Source organism: Ranitomeya variabilis, chromosome 2, assembly GCF_051348905.1.
Source record: "Ranitomeya variabilis isolate aRanVar5 chromosome 2, aRanVar5.hap1, whole genome shotgun sequence".
Lineage (NCBI taxonomy): Eukaryota > Metazoa > Chordata > Amphibia > Anura > Dendrobatidae > Ranitomeya > Ranitomeya variabilis.
In genome coordinates, this window is record NC_135233.1 from 222,002,105 (window position 1) to 222,025,290 (window position 23,186).

A 23,186-nucleotide genomic window follows, 5' to 3' on the forward strand; every position below is an offset into this window, starting at 1 on the left:
CCATTTTTTTGCCTTGAGGCTGTGCAGAAATTCAGGCTTCTGAGAAAATGAAGGCTGACCTCATCCCAAAGCTCGGGGAGGCGGGGTTCTCTACTAAACTGCAGGCTGCCATAAACTCCCCCCTCTTCTTCACTTTGCTATTTTACCAATTAAGGCTTTCTCAATCTCGGAGGGAGAGAGAGAGAGGAGACATCAAGGGGGTGTAATTCAATTGTCAGGGGAGCTGTGAGAGGCATTATCCCCTGTACTGAGAGGAGTACTGAGAGGAGTACTGAGAGGAGCACACAGGGAAGCGCAGACGGAGCAGCCCGACCCCACCGCTTCATCTAGTTTGGAAGTTGCAGAAAGGTAAGAGAATTGTCCAGGACCCTGTATCATGCCTGGTGCCATCACTTCAGCCAACAGCAGACTCCTTGCTTGGCATTTCTTATACCCAGCCTTAGCCTTCAGTGACAGGTGTGGGCTGTGAGATGCGCTTTTGCCCAGCAATCCTTATGAAGGTGCGTTTTGACGCAGCGCCTTCTGTGCGCACGGAGGGGTCCCAGCTGTCACACTGCATTGGAAGCTACATACAAACCCAGAACCTGATCCCTGGCAGAAATGATCTGTTGAGTGTGACAACTAATGACTGATTTGGGTCACAGAGTGTCATTACAGAACAACATAGTCATTTTTATGACCCTCAGTAAGGTAATAAGAATAAGCTACTACTCAGATAAAGTACAATAAAAAATGTCTAATTGTATGGATAATCGCTGTGTGTCAATGAGCTAAATGAGTGTTTCTAACAACAGATTTGTAGAATCTTCCACGGTGATCCCACCATTTGTGCCCTGAAGACCCCCATAATGACCTATAGGTATATTTGGTACTCTTGAAATATGTATTGTGAATGCAGAGAACCTACAAATGTCCAGATGATGAATTTGGCAGTTTGTTGGGTCACCTTGTCATTTGTAAGCCCACCTTCTATTGGCAGGGGCAAGCTCTTCATTACGTTTAGCAGTGGAGACCCTTATGCACCTATGACATCCATAATAGGTAATCCAGGGAGACCTAACACTTCACTGCTTGGCTGGATTTCTTCTCTTTGACAAGTTTGGAAAGTTAACAGATTTAATGGTGTCGGTAATAGTACTCCAGTTCTGGAAGAAAAGATCGGTGGGTTTCCCAATAGTGAGCACACCCACAGCCCTATAAAAAAGAGACTAGTATGCATAGATAGATAGATAGATAGATAGATTATAACAGACCAGTTTCTTGTGCCTACTCCCTTAGCTCATAATATACTGGAGACTACTCCTAGTCCTAAGCAATGAAAGGCTACTTGTGAGTCTCACAGATAGGTGAAAACCTAAAAGGTACCCACAGAAATCTGGAACTGCCTTTCTTTCAAAGCCTTTATAGTCTTAGAAGAAATCACATGTAGCTGGTGTATATCCCATAAAAAGGAGGCATGCATGAATTTGTAGTTCCCCATTCGCCATAGACATGTATGGAAGATGCCTCTGATTTAGGGTGTGGAGTTACATGTTTGATCACAGGCTTTGTGATGTAATGCCGTGTATTTTACTATAGAATACATAAATGGATTGTAGAGGTGAGAACTTTATTAACATTACACAAAAAGGGTCCTCCGTGAAAAGTGTCGGAGTGGCTAGTGGTCGTTACCAAATGGCTGACGCTTAAACTTTTTGTTCATTTTGAGATTAAAACTATCATGTTAAGTTATTCCAGTGAGAAAAGAGAACAGGGAGTGGCAAATGTGCTGCCACAGTTTCAGAAAAGGGAAAAAAAAAGGTTTGTTTGCATCTGTTTTTAAATCCTAGATAAGCATTTATTTATTTTCCTTGAATTACATGGCGCCAACATATTCAATAGTTTATATACAATCTAGGGCTAGTGTCATAGGAAAATAGTTTGTATTGTGGGATGAAATCAACACAAATACAAGGGAGCATACAAACTCCAGGCAGATGTTGTCTTGATTGGTTATAAGCCCAGGACTCCAGAGCTGCAAGACACCAGGGATGACTGGCAGGCATTGAAGATGACAACTATATGTTTCTATTAACATTCCAATGTCATCATCCACTGAATCAGAAAGAAGTCCACACGTTACAGTACATGGAGTAGATGAACAGACAAGCAGGTCTTTATACTGCAAGACAAAGAAAACATGTTAATCCTGACTTGTCTTCTGTGACCTTTAAATCAAACACTTAAAAAACTTCATATACTCACAGGTGTTCATGTCGGACTCTTCCCATAAATCTCATTCCAATTTTTTTGTATGGCAAAGGAGCAAACCACTCAATGCCAGGGCATCTACCGTATGTACTGAAGGTCTTCTTTGCACAACCAGCTAATGTTGAAGGGTATTGTTGCAGGAAGGGAGGAATGAAGCCACATTCTTTTATCAGAAAAGGAAGCGCATGTAAAAGGCAATGTTTATTTTACTGGGTTATTGTGTAATCCTAGTGTTCAGTATAACTTTGTCATGACATCATGAGGAAAAGACTTACAAGCTGCAGAAGGGTTTAGCTGCTGGTCCTCCTCTCATCTTGTATGGTTAAAAGTGCTTGTAAAAAATGTATCTTATTAAAAATCCTCTCTGTTCTCAAAAGTGATGGGGCTTTTTAATGTTGCAGTTTATCTTCCACCTATGCAGTCCACATAGACTGCACAGGTGCAAGGTAACATATCAGAAGTGACCTGTCTCATAGGTAAGGAGTGCAGCACTTACAAGCGCTATGCTTTACAATAAAGTGTGAAATGGCTACTCTGAAAATGGCTGGTGTGCTGCACAGGAAAAGCGGAGGTTCTTACGATGCTGCCGAGGCAAAGCTGAGGCTCTTCCGATGGCACCGAGGCAAAGCTGAGGCTCTTCCGATGGCGCCGAGGCAAAGCTGAGGCTCTTCCGATGGCGCCGAGGTAAAGCTGATGCTCTTCTGATGGCGCCGAGGCAAAGCTGAGGCTCTTCCGATGGCGCCAAGGCAAAGCTGAGGCTCTTCCGATGGCGCCGAGGCAAAGCTGAGGCTCCCCCGATGCCGCAGAGGCAAAGCGCAGGCTCCTCCGATGCCGCAGAGCCAAAGCGCCGGGTCCTCCGATGCCGCAGAGCCAAAGCGCAGGCTCCCCCGATGCCGCAGAGCCTAAGCGCAGGCTCCCCCGATGCCGCAGAGCCAAAGCGCAGGCTCCTCCGATGCCGCAGAGCCAAAGGGCAGACTCCTCTGATGACGCAGAGCCAAAGCGCAGGCTCCTCCGATGACGCAGAGGTAAAGCGCAGGCTCCTCCGATTCTGCAGAGACAAAGCGCAGGCTCCTCCGACGCAGCAGAGGCAAAGCGCAGGCTCCTCCCATGCTGCAGAGGCAAAGCGCAGGCTCCTCTGATTCCGCAGAGATAAAGTGCAGGCTCCTCTGATTCCGCAGAGGCAAAGCGCAGGCTCCTCCCATGCTGCAGAGGCAAAGCGCAGGCTCCTCTGATTCCGCAGAGATAAAGCGCAGGCTCCTCCCATGCTGCAGAGGCAAAACGCAGGCTCCTCTGATACTGCAGAGGCAAAGCGCAGGCTCCTCTGATACTGCAGAGGCAAAGCGCAGGCTCCTCCGATACTGCAGAGGCAAAGCGCAGGCTCCTCCGATGCTCCAGAGGCAAAGCTGAGGCTCCTCAGCTGCACAGTTTGAACCAGTGGCTCAGGTGAACAAACCATCAATCAGGAGCACACCACCCCATGCGTGCAAGCAAACAGGTTAGCCATACGCTCCTGAAGATAGAAGATGAGAAAACAATTTGAAGATACATTTTGTCTCTTGTTTTCTTCGCACATGATGAATAAGATATTTAACACAATAACGTAATAATTTATATACTTGAATTAATATATACTGTATTTATTCTTGGACAATCAATCTCGTCTCAGTTTGATGCATTAAAATCTTTCAGGAATTTTAGTCTTAGGCAACTTTTGTCTTTTTTAAATGATGTCCCCCTTGATAACTATGACTATATTATAGGTATCATATCACTATTCAGTTCTGATGTCATATCCAAAGTGACCGTCCTCCTCAAGGACGACCCAACAACAAGAATAAAGACCCCCATACACATTAAAAGTCAGCCAATGTTAACATGATCAGCTGATCATGTAATGTGTAAGAGTACCTCCTGACTGTCCCCAACAGATAATGCCGTGACTCATGAGGATCGGTGGCTGGAATTTAGGCTCCCAATCCTTTAGTTCAGCAGGGAAATAAGTCACTAACCGATGATTCTGGTTGAGCCGAGCATTCCTGTACATGGGAAAGTTGGCAGAAGAGATAGCTGGCTAAATAATGGTTATAGCCAGGGCTGTGGAGTTGGTAGGCCAAACCTCCAACTCCTCAATTTCCATGACACCGACTCCACCAAAATGGGCTCCGACTCCAACTCCACAGCCCTGGTTATAACCATCTTATGTGTTTGACCAACTTAAAAATCTCTCTATAAGCAGCTCTTGATATATTTTGTGCAACAATAAATCTTTTACATAACCTGCATATTTTAAGATTATTCCCTCTCTTCCCCAATTTTTGGGGAAATACAACTTTTTATGTTCATGTCGGTTGAGTGGGTACAATCTCCCTATTGGTGTAAGAAATATGTGCCTTTCCCTGCTACTCCACATCGCCACTGATACTTCATCACTGGGAATCGGTAGCTGTGTCCCCCTTCATTTTTAATTTCTAGCTACTGTTTTGCTCAACTGTTTTTTTGTGATTGAGGAGATTTAAAAAAGTATACTACAGGCTTTTTTTTTTATCTAAGGACGTTTTAAAACAATTGTTTGGTAAAAGTTCTGCGCTTCTTGTATCGGTTACACCCCATGTGCTTTACATATGGGTGAACGTTTGCCATCACTTGCTTCTAATATTGTTTCTTGTAATATCACATACCACAGTCAGCATTTCATGCATTCTTTCCAATAGAGAGTATATGACATGGCTGATGCATTACTTATGCTAGTCATTTGTTCTGTACATTAGAGATCATGATTTCAGTGTTGGGGTGCCTGATGTATGTAAAGGATAAGACACAAGCAAATCATTAAACCATAACCCAGCCCTAATCCCACCAACACAAAAGCATAAGGGAATCTACTGTGAATGTAATTGTGTAACTTTTACTCTAACTAAAATAACTTGACCTGAAACCGATATCTTGTTTTTTTTCGGTTACGATACCACTTAATATATATTGCTAAAAAGTCTCATCTAATCATTCTTCATTTAAATGGAATCCGTCAGCAGTTTTTTGCTATCTTATTTGAGAGCCGCATGATTTAGAGGCTAAGACCCTGATTCCAGCGATGTGTCACTTACTGGGCTGCTATTCGTAGTTTAAATAAAATCAGTGTTTTATTAGCAGGATATTATCACTGGAGGACTAGGTGTCTCATGCCATGTAGTCCTCCTGCTCTGTATAGCCCCTCCCCCTCCACTGATTGGTAACTTGCTGACATCATACACAGGAAGCTGCCAATCAGTGGTGTGGGCGGGGTTATACACAGCTCAGCATTCTCAGCACTGTTAGATGTACAGCAGAGAAAACATGGATTTTGTCAAAACTGCACAGAGCACCCCAGTAAGTTATTCCTCTTTGGAATCAAGGTCTCCACCCCTAAAATCTGGTGATAGATTCTCTTTAATGGACTTTAACTTTCTGTAGCTGATTGTAGAAAATAAGTGACGATAAGGTGATGATTTACATCGTCATTGTGTTTTGCAAAACTTGTACTAATGTGGTGTTCTCTAACCTACACACACAAAAATCATGGAAACTGCAAGTTCCGTGGTGATGTTTCTCTTGGTCAAATCGAACCCAGGTCTCCGATGCTGCTGTAAAACAGTGCAAACCACTGATCCACCATGTTTCCTGCCTATAAAGCCCCCTATATTGAAAAAGTATAAGCGTCCAAGCTTTAAATAGCTGGATCTCTGGATGCAATGAGAACATTTCGGCGGTCTTGTTCCCTTTGAGTTTCCTCCCCTGAATTCCATGTTCGAGCTGCACCCTGCCCTGACCTCTTCTGGGTTCTGTCAGTGTGATGAGGTCAGCGTTTTCCTGGAGGAAATGTTGTGGTGCTCTAATAATATTCGACAATTAAGTTGAGGTCTCTGTATCGGGCACACCACATGAGGCTGTGTCTTACTAAGCTTTCATTCCATTTTCTTTGTTGTTTAGAAGGGAAATCTGTTTTATCAGGGTGAAGAAAAAAGTCTTCAATTATAATGTTGTCACAACGTTATATGAAAGAAGCAAAATTGAGACTGAAAGCAAGAATGTCACCCTAGTAAGCAGTTAATAAGCAGTGACTCGTACACAAACTGATGCAACGTCTTTCATTTTTGCATCTAAAAGGGGTTAAAAGCGCCAACCGGCATGACATCTTTTCAGATATGTGTGATTCAGCTACGTCCCTAACCAGCCCTATATAACATAATTCAGTTAAATAAATGCTTTAATAAAGCATTTATAACCTCCGCTTTTCCTATGCTAATCAGGGCTTTGACTAGTCGATTCGGCTTTTGTTGCCCCAGACCAGTGAGCCCCCTTTCCATGCTATCATGCCCCTGTGGGGTTGATAACATAATTTGCACAAGTGGCATCATCGTCAACTCGTACAAATCTATGAATGCACGCCGCTCATTCAGTCAGCGTCACTGTGTCTCTGAAGCCAGGTGTATGCTTCCCGGCTGCAGGGGCACCCACGACCCCTGACCAAAATCCATCTTCTGGACATGTGCAGTCTCTGAAGCCGGGAAGCGCACACCCGGCTTCACAGACTCAGTTATGCAATTGTAAGCAAATAAGGCCCCGTTGGTTATTATGGCATTCGTTCGGGTTCCGCTTTGTGCCAGTTTTCAGAACAGTAGAAAAGGTTCTGCATGCAGGACTTTTTTTAATTTTTAATTTTTAATAATGGACACACAATGGAACGAAATGCACTCCATATTAATCAGTGGCTTCCCCCCAATTTCCTTTACATTATTAATATAACGGATCCTTTTTGCACATAAATTCCATTTGTCTGCTCCTTTAAACTGGGAAAAAAATAATATTTGCCCCTCCTCCAGCCCAACAGCTCTCTACCCACATTTGTAATCATCTCTGTGTTCCAGCCCTGCAGACTGCCTGCATAGATTCCAGAGCTCTAAGGGGTATGGTTTCTCCTTGTGGAGAGTGACATACTGGCCCTGACATGCCAATCTATGAGGCTTATTCCCCCAGTGCAATGCTCCTTTGGGAAATTAAATATGTAAATTGCTTCTTCAGAGAGGAAGAGGACTAAAACATACCTCCCAACTTTTGAAGATGGGAAAGAGGGACAAAGTTTGCGGCACATTGGCCACGCCTCTGACCACACCCATTCATAATTACACACCCATATCCACGTCCCAACCACACCCATTTAGCACTGCTGATCACACTCTTTTATATACAATAATTATAAACAAAAAAATATATGGCCACACAGTGCTCCATACGGTATAATGACCCCACATGATGCTCCATACTGTATAATGGCCACACATGATGCTCAATACTGTATAATGGCCACACACAGTGCTCCATACTGTATAATGGCCACACATGATGCTCCATACTGTATAATGGCCACACAGTGCTCCATAGTGTATAATGGCCACACATGATGCTCAATACTGTATAATGGCCACACAGTTCTCCATACTGTATAATGATCCCACATGATCCCCCTCACTCCTGTATGCATGGCTCATATTCCCCCTCCTGTATGCATGGCTCATATTCCCCCCCCCCCCCGTATGCATGGCTCATATTCCCCCCTGTATGCATGGCTCATATTCCCCCCCCTGTATGCATGGCTCATATTCCCCCCCCTGTATGCATGGCTCATATTCCCCCCCCCCTGTATGCATGGCTCATATTCCCCCCCCCCTGTATGCATGGCTCATATTCCCCCGCGAATGCATGGCTCATATTCCCCCCCCTGAATGCATGGCTCATATTCCCCCCCCCCCCATATGCATGGCTCATATTCCCCCCCCCCCCGTATGCATGGCTCATATTCCCCCCCCCTGTATGCATGGCTCATATTCCCCCCCCCTGTATGCATGGCTCATATTCCCCCCCCCCTGTATGCATGGCTCATATTCCCCGCCCCTGTATGCATGGCTCATATTCCCCCCCTGAATGCATGGCTCATATTCCCCCCCCTGTATGCATGGCTCATATTCCCCCCTGAATGCATGGCTTATCTCTCCGCCCCCGCTCCTGCTCCCATCTTGCATGGCAGGCCGGCTTATGTCCTCCTTCATCCCCCCATCCCCTGTCCCTCATACTCACCTGTCTCACATCGCGTGACCGCGCCGACATCCCCCTCGCTCTGTCCCGACTCCCGGTGCAGCACCTTCTTCCTGCGTGAGCGGTCACGTGATACCGCTCATTAAGGTCATGAATATGCACATATTCATGACCTTAATGAGCAGTACCACGTGACCGCTCATTCAGGACGAGCTGTGTACGCCGAGACCAGGCATCGCTGGAGCAAGGTGAGGTGAGTATCGTCTTCAAGCAGGGAGGGCGGGCGGGGGGTGGGATCAGAGCGTCCCGTGCTGAACAGCGGGGCGAAGCAACAAAACCGGGACAGTCCCGCACAATGAGGGACGGTTGGGAGCTATGCTAAAACCACCTATTGGAAGCAACAATGCTACAAGTCACTATTGACAGGATAAAAGCCATATCAGAATCTCAATTTGCAGACACTTTGTTTTAGGGTATCGCCCCTCATCAGTGCAAGGTATGAGATCTGATTTGGCTAGGTGAAAGGCTATGGACTTTGGTTGCTTCCAATTAATATAATGAGGTGCCTCTTAATGAATTTGGTGCTTTGAACTCCAGAGCTTCCTTCATTAAAGGGAACCTATCACCCTGTTTTTTAAAGATTAGATAAAAATAGTGTGAAATAGGGGCAGAGCTGGGCTTTACATTAGTGCCTTTTTGGGGCCTTTACACCCCCGTTAGGCTGCCGAAATACCTTTGTGAAGTGGCCGTTTTCTGCTGTCACTCAAGTTGGTCAGGTCGGATGGGCGTGGTCACAGCGCTGTTTGTCCCCCAGGATCCTGCTCATCATTACGTTGGTGGCGTAGTGGTGTGCGCATGTCCAGCAGGCGAATCCACTGCCCAGGAGATGAATAACGGCGCGGTCTTCGCTATTCAGCCGTTTACCGGTGGGCGCGGCCATCTTTCCTGTGGCCGCGCCTACGCAGATGGAGCGCTCTGCTGCCCGGGGCTTCAGGAAAATGGCCGCGGTATTCCGCGCGTGCGCAGATGGAGATCGCGGCGGCCATTTTCCTGAAGCCCCGGGCAGCAGAGCGCTCCATCTGCGCAGGCGCGGCCACAGGAAAGATGGCCGCGCCCACCGGTAAACGGCTGAATAGCGAAGACCGCGCCGTTATTCATCTCCTGGGCAGTGGATTCGCCTGCTGGACATGCGCACACCACTACGCCACCAACGTAATGATGAGCAGGATCCTGGGGGACAAACAGCGCTGTGACCACGCCCATCCGACCTGACCAACTTGAGTGACAGCAGAAAACGGCCACTTCACAAAGGTATTTCGGCAGCCTAACGGGGGTGTAAAGGCACCAAAAAGGCAGTAATGTAAAGCCCAGCTCTGCCCCTATTTCACACTATTTTTATCTAATCTTTAAAAAACGGGGTGATAGGTTCCCTTTAAGACTAATGGTCAAAACGTGCCTTGGGCTCTTAGGCTGTATAGCTCTAAGTGAATATAGGCTGTCATATAGTAGATCTGTTGCTCGCTCGACGATAAACGCAGTACATTATTGTGGGCCTTTTTTGCGGCCGTATCGCCGCAATTTTCACGGTCTGTCGCAATAGCGGACCGCAAAAAACTTGCGGATTGCTGTTTTTCGGGTTCCCAATACTATAGCAAAAGTACTGGGGAAAAAAATGCGTTCCGCAAAACCGGAAGTCACGGTGCACCGCAAAAACAACAGAGATTTTCAATGGAGGCCGTGTCCGTAAGCCTTGAAAAAGATCGAGCAGGCTCGATCTTTTTTCACGGCCGTAAATACGGCCCTCACGACCATACGGCGCACCGTGAAATTATTGCGGCCCGTTTTTGTGGCGCCATAGAAATCTATTGGGGCCGCAAAACAACGGTATGTGTAAAAGAAGCCTTAGAATAATCATTATGATGAGTGGTTTGTCATCTTGGTCTCTGACAGAGCGCTTGTTGGACACCAGGCGCACACCTTGTGTTACTAGTAGAAGTTGCCAGTCACTCAGAGAAGATTCCTTAGGACTGGTCATGCCATCCTGGATCATATTGATGGAACCCCCCCCTCCCCCCCTAGAATATGAAGCAACCACCCAGGTGGTCACCCCACACCAGTAATCTCATAGATGGTCCACAACCAGTGGCCTAAGAGTCTCATTAGGCTCACAACCCCCAGTTGCAGTTCTGATTAAAAAGTGCAGAAGGTTGGGGACCTCTGCCATAGATTCAGAAATGTGAAGGGGTTGTTTATACCACGGGGCCAGCTGCAGCCAGCCATGCAGTCATATAAAATGATTGGCTGACCATAGATAGATGCATGGAATGTAAATAATTCAGAAAAAAAGTATGCAGCAGCTGGAATGAAAAGTCCTTTAATGACTTTCATCTTAGATGGTAAGGTACAGAGGGGCGCGGGGAGAGAGGACAACGGCCGTTTCGTGTTACCACTCTTCAACGGGTCCAGGTGAAATGATGCATGGAATGGAGAGGAGCGGTTTTCATTACGGTATATATTAATTTAAAGGGGTGCAAAGAGCATATCCACTGATGTTTTTGCCTCTACTAAGTATGGCTCAGAATCTAATTTTTCATATTTCGTGCAGACACAAACCATACCAGGGCACGTTTCAGAGGAAGTCTTTAACCCATCAGTATATGGGAGGAAACTGGTTATACTCGGAGGAAACCCACACAAGGCCAGGCAGAAAATACTATGACTTTCATACGCAATAAGCATATTGCAAGATTTTCTAATAAATGATCCCTAGAATGTGTTATCAGAGGGAGGATAGATTGTGAATTTTACAAGGAACTTGACTTAGATTAGATTAGAGAGAAGCTGATAAATTCATAGGACCGTGGCCCTGCTGCCACATCAGTAGTCTGTAAACTGCCTCCTACCTACTGGATTCTTTGGCTCCTATTCTGATTTGAAGCCTGGTGCAATGTCATTGTTGTGGCATGATGTACGCATGGTGTTGTGCGGGGCCTACAAATCAGACGAGGCAAGTGGGAGGCTTTTATCTGGCAGCGATGGACTACTGACATGGCCACTGGACAAACGTCCTAATGACAGACACACTCATGTGCACTAGGGATTTTGGGTAAGCAAGAGGAGTACCCCTCGGAGAAGGGTTTAGCTAGCTGAGTGAGATGGCCTTGACTTAAGGTACCTTCACACGAAGCGACGCTGCAGCGATAGCGACAACGATGCCGATCGCTGCAGCGTCGCTGTTTGATCGCTGGGGAGCTGTCACACAGTCAGCTCTCCAGCGACCAACGATGCCGAGGCCCCCGGGTAACCAGGGTAAACATCGGGTTGCAAAGCGCAGGGCCGCGCTTAGTAACCCGATGTTTACCCTGGTTACCAGCGTAAAAGTAAAAAAAACAAACAGTACATGCTCACCTGCGCGTCCCCCAGCGTCCACTTCCTGACACTGACTGAGCTCCGGCCCTAACAGCAGAGCGGTGACGTCACCGCTGTGCTTTCACTTTCACTTTAGGGCCGGCGCTCAGTAAGTGTCAGGAAGCAGACGCTGGGGGACGCGCAGGTGAGCATGTACTGTTTGTTTTTTTTACTTTTACGCTGGTAACCAGGGTAAACATCGGGTTACTAAGCGCGGCCCTGCGCTTGGTAACCCGATGTTTACCCTGGTTACCGGTGTAAAACATCGCTGGTATCGTTGCTTTTGCTTTCAAACACAACGATACACAGCGATCGGACGACCAAATAAAGTTCTGGACTTTATTCAGCGACCAGCGACATCACAGCAGGATCCTGATCGCTGCTGCGTGTCAAACGAAACGATATCGCTAGCGAGGACGCTGCAACGTCACGGATCGCTAGCGATGTCGTTTCGTGTGAAGGTACCTTTAGTTTTGGAAGTGGACAGGCTATGAAACTGCATCAAGGGCATCTCATCCAGCCAGACAGTGGAACAGCTGTCTGTAGATGGGCATCTAGCCTGGTAATGTCTCTAGTTATGTTGCAAAGATCATCAGGATAGCTTCGTCTACTAATGCAGCATTTCTATCCTATGGGGTAATGACATTTATACATAGCTATTATGTATAATATCTATGGAAATTGTCTGCAGATTTCTTTGTTCAGAAGCGCTCTTTTGACACATAATTGAATAATAATGAAAGTAACATTGAAAGTAGCAGGAAAAAAATGTTGTCTAAAACTGTGGACACCAAGCAAATAATATCTGAGAAATGGGTGCAACCTTGAGTAACCCTTTTCAAAACAGTTTTTAGTATGAGAAAGACTTCTGGTATGTTTTATTTCTTCTGTTTCTACCATACACATTTTTATTATTTCCTGTTGACCTTCAGCATTTCCAAGACTTTTCCAAACTCAGAGAAGTCATCATACACATTGCACAAGCAGAACTGTACAGAAATACATAGGTTGTGGTTCTGCAAATGTTACTGTTGATTCACATTGGCAATCAGTGGCAAACTGTTCTGTATGCTAAAATCGTATTGTTCTGCTTAAGGAACTGACATATGGTAGGTGTTACTGCCTGTTAAATGGCTTATATGGGAGTAGAAAAACATGATCGTTTTCTCCAGAGATAGTGCCACTCTTGTCTATGGGTTATGTCCAGTATTGCAGCTGAATGGGCTAGTCCAGGAACAGTCCAGACAGAGAATAATTCTACAAAATGTTCTTATAGGTAATCTGTCACAAGGTTTTTCTATGTTATCTGAGAGCACCATAATCTAAGAGCAGAGACCCTGATTCCAGTGATATATCACTTACTAGGCTGTGTTTTGCTGTTTCAATACAATCAGTGTTTTCTCAGCAGGAGATTATCACTACACGACTAGGTGTCTTGAGCCTTCTAGTCCAACCAGGCCATCAGCACCGATTAGTAGCTTTGTATCACTATACAGTGTACACAGAAAACTGTGGTGTGAGCGGGGTGATGCATATCTCAACAACTGAACTCTACTACATCTGCAGACGAGAAAACTGTGATTTTATCATAACTGCTGCACCCAGTAAACTAAATGAATCAGGGTCTCTGTTCTCACCATGCTGTTGTCAGATTCAGCGCTCACTCATTTGCGTGAAAAACAGACAAGTGCAATCTGATTTAAAAAAATTTATTTTCTGAGTCGTTGCTCATTTGTCATTTTCTTTCTCAATTCAGATCGGACTGGGAACAAAATCGCAGCATGCTGCAATTGTCCTCATATCTCGGACAGGACAATGCAAGTCAATGGGTGTGATAAAACAATCTCATGACCATGCGAGTGCCATCCAATTTTTACCCACCCATGTCCATGAAAACCCAATATTTCATCTGCCACTTACATTAAAATCGCAGCGTGACCCAACAAAATAGAATAGATAGATATAAAGATGTTGGTGACATATAATTATTACAGTGCATGTAGTTTACTGTACATGTTTTTAATTGAATAATTTTCTGACAAAAAAAAATAAAAAAAAATGGGGTGGGATCCCCCAAAATGTTATTAATCAGCAGAGGGAAAGAGGACAGCTGGGGGCAAATGTTTATAACTTGGGAAGGGGGGTAATACCCATGAAGATTCCCAGGCTATTAATATCAGCTCACAGCTGTATACTTAGCTTTTACTGGTAACTAATATGGGGGACCCCAGAAAAAAAAAAAATTATGTGGGGTCCCGTCTAAAATTAATAACTAGCAAAGGCTAAGCAGATAGCTGCGGACTGATATTCATAGGCTAGGAAGGGGCCATGGATATTCTCCCCCCCCACTTCACAGACTAAAAACATCAGCTATCAGCCGCTACAGAAAAGATGCATACATAAGATGTGCCAAATCTGGCACTTAACCTCGCTTTTCCCATTTGCCCTGGTGCGGTGGCAAGTGGGATAATAGCGTTGGGGTTGATGTCAGCTTTGTATTGGTAGCGGACATCAAGCCAAGGGGTTAGTAATGGAGTGGCGTATATAAGACACCCCCATCACTAACCCCATAGTTATAATGTAGATCAAAAACACCCTGAATGAAGTCCTTTATTTGAAATAATGACACAGACTCCTTTTTTAAATTAAAAAAAACATTTATACTCACCTTTACATTCAATCCATTGAAGCCCATGTCCCCTGTAAAAAAATAAAATTATAAAGCAGCATAATCCTTACCTGTCCCCGACATGAACATAATCCACTGATGCACATGTCCCCTGTTAGAGTTAAAAAAAAACAACCAAAAAACAACCATATTCCTCACCTTTCCGATGAGAAGATAATTTGTGCATAGACGACTCTAGATCTGCTATATCTACTTTGCACACTGAATGCTGGCAGGATGCAAGCATTCAGTCTGTCAGGCAGCAGAGACATTGAGCTGTGCGGAGACGGGAAAAAGGTGAGCTGAGTTCATATCCAATGAACTCTGCTCACCACAATGATGTCAGAGCGAGCACCATGGGAAAGTTCTCACAGCACTCGCTCTGACATTATTGAGCTGAAAGAAGTTCATTGGCTCTGAACTCCTATGACCTTTGTGATAGCACCGCAAGCATGAGAACTTGCTCACGCTCGCAGTGACGTCAATGAGGTGAAAGGAGTTCATTGGATATGAACGCCTCTCACTTTTTCTCGTCACTGTGAGGCAGAGTTGCGCAATCATGCAATTCAGTGTCTCTGCTGCCTGCCTGCTCACATCATGCCAGCGTTCAGCGTGCCAAATAGATGTAGCAGAGTTAGAGCTGTCTATGGACAAATGGATTATTTTCTCATCGGAGAAATGAGGAATATGGTTGGTTTTTTTTTGTTTCAACTCCTTTACAGGGGGCATGGTCATCAGAAAATTATCTTCACATTGGGGACAATTGTGGATTATAGTATGTTCCTTTTATTATTTTATTTTTTTTACAGGGGACATGGGCTTCAATGGATTGGGCATAAAGGTGAACATAAGTGTTTTTTTAAATTTTTAATTCAATAAAGGAATCTGTCATTATTTCAAATAAAGGACTTTATTCCGTTTTTTTTTTCTTTTTACAATTTAACTATGGGGTTAGTGATGGGGGTGTCTTATAGATGCCTCCCCATGACTAAACCCTGCGCTTGATGTCAGCTACCAATACAAAGCTGACATCAACCCCAACGCTATTACCCTTATTGCCTCTACACCAGGGCAAGTGTCAAGAGCTTTGCTAATTGACAGATTTTGAGCATCTTATGGATGCGCCATTTCTAGGGCTGCTGAGAGGTGATGTTTTTAGTCTGGCAGGGGGCCCAATATCCATGGCCCCTTCCTAGCCTATTAATATCAGCCCACAGCTGTCTGCCTAACCTTTGTTGGTTATTATAGGGAGGACCCCACTTCTTTTTTTTCGGGGGTCACCCATTTTAATAACCAGTAAAGGCTAGGTATACAGCTGTGAGCTAACTAATAGCCTGGGAAGCTACATGGGTATTGCTCCCTTCCCAGGCTATAAACATCTGCCCCCAACTTGTCCGATTTCCCTCTGCTGGTCAATAAAATGTCAGATCCCATGCCATTTGTTTTCAGAAATGTACGGTCAGTATTTATTACTAAATTACATGTACAGTAAGCTACATGCGCAAAGCACTGATATATAATAATAATTTTATTTCTATAGCGCCAACATATTTCACAGCACATATATACACTCACCGGCCACTTTATTAGGTACACCATGCTAGTAACGGGTTGGACCCCCTTTTACCTTCAGAACTGCCTCAATTCTTCGTGGCATAGATTCAACAAGGTGCTGGAAGCATTCCTCAGAGATTTTGGTCCATATTGACATGATGGCATCACACAGTTGCCGCAGATTTGTCAGCTGCACATCCCAAAGATGCTCCATACAAGGCAGGATGGATCCATGCTTTCATGTTGTTTACGCCAAATTCTGACCCTACCATCCGAATGTCGCAGCAGAAATCGAGACTCATCAGACCAAGCAACGTTTTTCCAATCTTCTACTGTCCAATTTCGATGAGCTTGTACAAATTGTAGCCTCAGTTTCCTGTTCTTAGCTGAAAGGAGTGGTACCCGGTGTGGTCTTCTGCTGCTGTAGCCCATCTGCCTCAAAGTTCGACGCACTGTGCGTTCAGAGATGCTCTTAGGCCTACCTTGGTTGTAACGGGTGGCGATTTGAGTCACTGTTGCCTTTCTATCAGCTCGAACCAGTCTGCCCATTCTCCTCTGACCTCTGGCATCAACAAGGCATTTCCGCCCACAGAACTGCCGCTCACTGGATGTTTTTTCTTTTTCGGACCATTCTCTGTAAACCCTAGAGATGGTTGTGCGTGAAAATCCCAGTAGATCAGCAGTTTCTGAAATACTCAGACCAGCCCTTCTGGCACCAACAACCATGCCACGTTCAAAGGCACTCAAATCACCTTTCTTCCCCATACTGATGCTCGGTTTGAACTGCAGGAGATTGTCTTGACCATGTCTACATGCCTAAATGCACTGAGTTGCCGCCATGTGATTGGCTGATTAGAAATTAAGTGTTAACAAGAAGTTGGACAGGTGTACCTAATAAAGTGGCCGGTGAGTGTGTATATATATATATATATATATATATATATATATATATATATATATATATATTTATTATATTATATTTAAATATATTTTAAAATATATATTTTGAAGAATATTTCCTTGGAAAACTATCTTTAACCCCTTTCTGACCTCGGACGGGATAGTAAGTCCAAGGTCAGATCCCCCTCTTTGATGCAGGGCTCCGGCGGTGAGCCTGCATCAAAGCCATGACATGTCAGCTGTTTTGAACAGCTGACATGTGCCCGCAATAGCGGCGGGTGAAATCGCGATTCACCCGCCGCTATTAACTAGTTAAATGGTGCTGTCAAACGCAGACAGCGGCATTTAACCGGCGCTTCCGGCCGGGCGACCGGAGATGAGTTCACCGCCGACCCCCGTCACATGATCGGAGGTCGGCGATGCGTCAGAATAGTAACCATAGAGGTCCTTGAGACCTCTATGGTTACTGATCGCCGGTAGCTGTGAATGCCACCCTGTGGTCGGCGCTCATAGCACACCTGCAATTCTGCTTCATAGCAGCGATCTGATGATCGCTGCTATGTAGCAGAGCCGATCAGGTTGTGCCAGGTTCTAGCCTCCTATGGAGGCTATTGAAGCATGGCAAAAGTTTAAAAAAAAAGTAAAAAAGAATGTGAAAAAAATTAAAAAAAAATATAAAAGTTTAAATCACCCCCCTTTCGCCTCAATCAAAATAAATCAATAAAAAAAAAAAATCAAACCTACACATATTTGGTATCGCCGTGTTCAGAATCGCCCTATCAATAAAAAAAAGCATTAACCTGATCGCTAAACGGCATAGCGAGAAAAAAATTCGAAAAGCCAGAATTACGTTTTTTTGGTCGCCGCGACATTGCATTAAAATACAATAACGGGCGATCAAAAGAACGTATCTGCACCGAAATGGTATCATTAAAAACGCCAACTCGGCACGCAAAAAATAAGCCCTCAACCGACCCTAGATCATGAAAAATGGGGACGCTACGAGTATCGGAAAATGGCGCGATTTATTTTATTTTTTTGTTTGTTTTTTTAGCAAAGTTTGGATTTTTTTTTACCACTTACGGTAGATAAAAAATAACATAGTCATGTTAAGTGTCTATGAACTCGCACTGACCTGGAGAATCATAATGGAAGGTCAGTTTTAGCATTTAGTGAACCTAGCAAAAAAGCCAAACAAAAAACCAGTGTGGGATTGCACTTTTTTGCAATTTCACCGCACTTGGAATTTTTTTCCCGTTTTCTAGTACATGACATGGTAAAACCAATGATGTCGTTCAAAAGTACAACTCGTCCCACAAAAAATAAGCCCTCACATGGCCAAATTGACGGAAAAATAAAAAAGTTATGGCTCTGGGAAAGAGGGGAGCGAAAAACGAACACGGAAAAACGGAAAATCCCAAGGTCATGAAGGGGTTAAATGTCAGAATTCTTCTATATAAAAGCTTGTGTTAAAATCGCATTGCATACAGATTGCATTTGTATGTGATTGTGATGTCAGTCGGATGCTAGGTGATAAAAATCGGATTGTACTGGCATGAAAGTCGCACGCCACTTGCTTGACACTTGTCCAACTTTTCAGGAACAATAATTTTTTATTTTTTTTAACGGGCATAGGTACAGTATGAGTCCTCAATAGCAAAACAATGCTGACAGATTCTCTTTACTTAGTAACTTTAGTGTCAACTAATTATACCACCGATTGTCCCTCCAAACTGGGGAGCCTGGATTTAGTTAGCGGCACTAAGTCTGGTCAGTGTGAATCAATGTGTCGTGTGGAAGAATGAGATGTAGATTCCTGGTGCAGAATGTTTCTTCGCCAGAGTCAAGTATGGAAGTTATCCCATGTGATAGGTGGTACGTAACTTCCTTATTCCTGGAGGTCCGACTGCTCTGCCTGGATCCAAGAATGAGCTCTGCAGATCTCTAACTAAATATTGCAGAACATAAGCATGGTTGAGCATATGGGGACCTCCTGACACTGCCCCAACAGATTTTTTTAGAAAGATTAGGATGGGGCAGTTTATATTCAAGTTCTTGATCCTTTTGTTCTCCCATATAAACTATTGTCCAAAGAGTCTGACTTAAGCTTAGGCTCTGTTCACATGTCCAGTGGTCTTTTCAATATTTGGATCAGTTTCGGGATGAAAAAAAATAAAAATAAAATGATCTAGTACTGGATTCATTCATTTTAATGGCGACAGAAATTTTCTACAATATTTTAAACCATTTGACTTGAAGTTTAGCTGCAATATGGTTTTTAGCTGGAACAAAAAGCAGTCACAACGTTTTTTGCCATTGGGAAAAAAAAGATAGCAACTGGATTTTTTTTTTTAAACATTGGAGTCTCTGGGAAAAGGATCATAATATTTTGTTTTCCATCTTCTCCTCACCTTTGCTACAGTTCTCTCATTCGAGAGAATCAGATCACACGATACTCACACTTGGATCAAACTTGGATCACAGTTTGACTGGAGTGTCATCAAAATAATTGACCCGATTCTCTCGGATGCTCGTGTGACTGTAGCTATAGAATGATATATCTGCGAGGAAGCTTTGTCGCATATCCCCTTATCATTGGAGCATTCTGTAAATTTGTCTTGTAAGTGAGCGTCGTGTGCACAGTTTGCTGGAGGCACAAAACTTTCAATCTATATTCCACATCATGTTGCTACAGGAGAACACAGTCATAGGCCAGGTACCTGGTGAACAGCGCACAATAGGGATATAAAACATATCAGCAGTTGTTTTTTTCACATTCCTGATCTTGCCGGCTTTAGTCCTCAGATCATGGCTAAAGTTTAGCATTTTTGATCGATGATGTAATTCAGCTGCAGTATTCATAATGTACAGTTTGCTAAGCGCGCTGCATGCCACAGCTAATCCCGTACTGTCTTCACACACAGAGGTAATACATGACATGCCAGTGCCTGAGGTGCTGCAGCTTTGCTACAAAACAAGTCAGTGTAGTCTTATTTCTCAACACAATTTCTGCTCAGTTATTCAGGATCTGATGCCGATTTTGTCGCTGAATTCCTCTTCCAATATGACAATCTTCAAGTAAACTGAATGCCTTGTTGTACAGGAAAGATATATATCTTGGTACCGTGCACAGCAATGGGAAGTAAAATGGCCCCACAGTATGCAAATCTTTTCATGGCCAAGCTTGAAAGCGACTTTTTGTCCTCATGTCCCATCAGGCCTCTGGCCTACTACCTCTACATTGATGACATTTTAATCATCTGGACGGAGTCTGAGCCACAGCTAAAGACGTTCCATGAACAGTTTAATCAATTTCATCCCACCATCAACTTGACACTCAACTACTCCTGTACTGAAATTAACTTTTTGGACACCATCATTAAGCTGCAGAACAATAAAATAGAGACATCCCTGTATCAGAAGCCAATCGACAGTCCAACATACCTTAATTGAGACAGTTTCCATCCAAAACACATAAAAAACTCTATTGTCTACAGCCAAGCCATCAGATACAATCGTATATGTTCCAACTAGTGTTGAGCGATACCGTCCGATACTTGAAAGTATCGGTAAGTATCGGCCGATACCGGCAAAGTATCGGATCTGATCCGATACCGATACCCGATACCAATACAAGTGAATGGGACTCAAGTATCGGAAGGTATCCCTGGTGGTTCCCAGGGTCTCAAGGAGAGGAAACTCTCCTTCAGGCCCTGGGATCCATATTAATGTGTAAAATAAAGAATTAAAATAAAAAATATTGATATACTCACCTTTCCGACGCAGCCTGGACCTTACCGGCAGCCTTCTTTGCTTAAAATGAGCGCGTTCAGTACCTTCCATGACGTCAGCCTTCTTTGCTTAAAATGAGCGCGTTCAGTACCTTCCATGACGTCACGGCTTCTGATTGGTCGTGTGCCGCTCATGTGACCGCCACGCGACCAATCACAAGCCGCGACGTCATCCCTCAGGTCCTAAATTCCCTTCTAGGCATGACGATGGCTATTCAGATCGATAGGCGTCTGCGGGAGCGCAAACCTGTGCACCATTTGGCGGTGTCTACTGAGAAAACGCCAGAAAATATGCAATGTGATAGAATTCTGTCCAGAAGCGAGCGGCAGAATTTTAGACGAAAAAATGGGTTGTGCTTCTATTGTGGTGATTCAACTCATGTTATATCAGCATGCTTTAAGCGTACTAAGAAGCCTGACAAGTCTGTTTCAATTAGCACTTTACAGTCTAAGTTTATTCTATCTGTGACCCTGATTTGTTCTTTGTCATCTATTACCGCGGACGCCTATGTCGACTCTGGCGCTGCTTTGAGTCTTATGGATTGGTCCTTTGCCAAATGCTGTGGGTATGATTTGGAGCCACTGGAGGCTCCGATACCTCTGAAAGGGATTGACTCCACCCCATTGGCTAGTAATAAACCACAATACTGGACACAAGTGACTATGCGTGTTAATCCGGATCACCAGGAGGTTATTCGCTTTCTGGTGCTGTATAATCTAGATGTTTTGGTGCTGGGATTGCCATGGCTGCAATCTCATAACCCAGTCCTCGACTGGAGAGCTATGTCTGTGTTAAGCTGGGGATGTAAAGGAACTCATGGGGACGTACCTTTGGTTTCCATTTCATCATCTATTCCCTCTGAGATTCCTGAATTCTTGTCTGACTTTCGTGACGTTTTTGAAGAACCCAAGGTTGGTTCACTACCTCCGCACCGGGAGTGCGATTGTGCCATAGACTTGATTCCGGGTAGTAAATACCCTAAGGGTCGTTTATTTAATCTGTCTGTGCCTGAACACGCTGCTATGCGAGAATATATAAAGGAGTCCTTGGAAAAGGGACATATTCGTCCTTCGTCATCTCCCTTAGGAGCCGGTTTTTTCTTTGTGTCTAAGAAAGACGGCTCTTTGAGGCCGTGTATTGATTATCGACTTTTGAATAAAATCACGGTTAAATATCAATATCCGTTACCACTGCTTACTGATTTGTTTGCTCGTATAAAGGGGGCCAAGTGGTTCTCTAAGATTGATCTCCGTGGGGCGTATAATTTGGTGCGAATCAAGCAGGGGGATGAGTGGAAAACCGCATTTAATACGCCCGAGGGCCATTTTGAGTATTTGGTGATGCCTTTTGGTCTTTCAAATGCCCCTTCAGTCTTCCAGTCCTTTATGCATGACATTTTCCGCGATTATTTGGATAAATTTATGATTGTGTATCTGGATGATATTCTGATTTTTTCGGATGACTGGGACTCTCATGTCCAGCAGGTCAGGAGGGTTTTTCAGGTTTTGCGGTCTAATTCCTTGTGTGTGAAGGGTTCTAAGTGTGTTTTTGGGGTTCAAAAGATTTCTTTCTTGGGATACATTTTTTCCCCCTCTTCCATCGAGATGGATCCTGTCAAGGTTCAGGCTATTGGTGATTGGACGCAACCCTCTTCTCTTAAGAGTCTTCAGAAATTTTTGGGCTTTGCTAACTTTTATCGTCGATTTATTGCTGGTTTTTCTGATGTTGTAAAACCATTGACTGATTTGACTAAGAAGGGTGCTGATGTTGCTGATTGGTCCCCTGATGCTGTGGAGGCCTTTCGGGAGCTCAAGCGCCGCTTTTCTTCCGCCCCAGTGTTGCGTCAGCCTGATGTTGCTCTTCCTTTTCAGGTTGAGGTCGACGCTTCTGAAATCGGAGCTGGGGCGGTGTTGTCGCAGAGAAGTTCCGACTGCTCCGTGATGAGACCTTGTGCTTTTTTTTCCCGTAAATTTTCGCCCGCCGAGCAGAATTATGATATTGGGAATCGGGAGCTTTTGGCCATGAAGTGGGCTTTTGAGGAGTGGCGTCACTGGCTTGAGGGGGCCAGACATCAGGTGGTGGTATTGACTGACCACAAAAATTTAATTTACCTTGAGTCTGCCAGGCGCCTGAATCCTAGACAGGCGCGCTGGTCGTTGTTTTTCTCTCGGTTTAATTTTGTGGTGTCGTACCTACCGGGTTCTAAGAATGTTAAGGCGGATGCCCTTTCTAGGAGTTTTGAGCCTGACTCCCCTGGTAATTCTGAGCCCACAGGTATCCTTAAAGATGGAGTGATATTGTCTGCCGTTTCTCCAGACCTGCGGCGGGCCTTGCAGGAGTTTCAGGCGGATAGACCTGATCGTTGCCCACCTGGTAGACTGTTTGTTCCTGATGATTGGACCAGTAGAGTCATCTCTGAGGTTCATTCTTCTGCGTTGGCAGGTCATCCTGGAATCTTTGGTACCAGGGATTTGGTGGCAAGGTCCTTCTGGTGGCCTTCCCTGTCACGAGATGTGCGAGGCTTTGTGCAGTCTTGTGACGTTTG

The 23,186-nt window shown here is 44.5% G+C and overlaps 1 protein-coding gene across 4 annotated transcripts in view; it reads left to right on the forward strand.

The window, feature by feature from the left end:
• The first annotated feature begins 232 nt into the window (after window positions 1–232).
• The window catches only part of FLNA (filamin A), a 124,902-nt gene continuing 101,948 nt past the window's right edge, over window positions 233–23,186 (forward strand). For 3 of the 4 annotated variants that reach the window (XM_077283703.1, XM_077283706.1, XM_077283707.1), the window contains exon 1: window positions 234–348. The gene's annotated coding sequence lies outside the window, so the exon portion shown is untranslated. Of the gene's footprint in view, window positions 349–23,186 lie in introns of all 4 variants that reach the window. The other variant, XM_077283705.1, reaches the window with a different exon arrangement.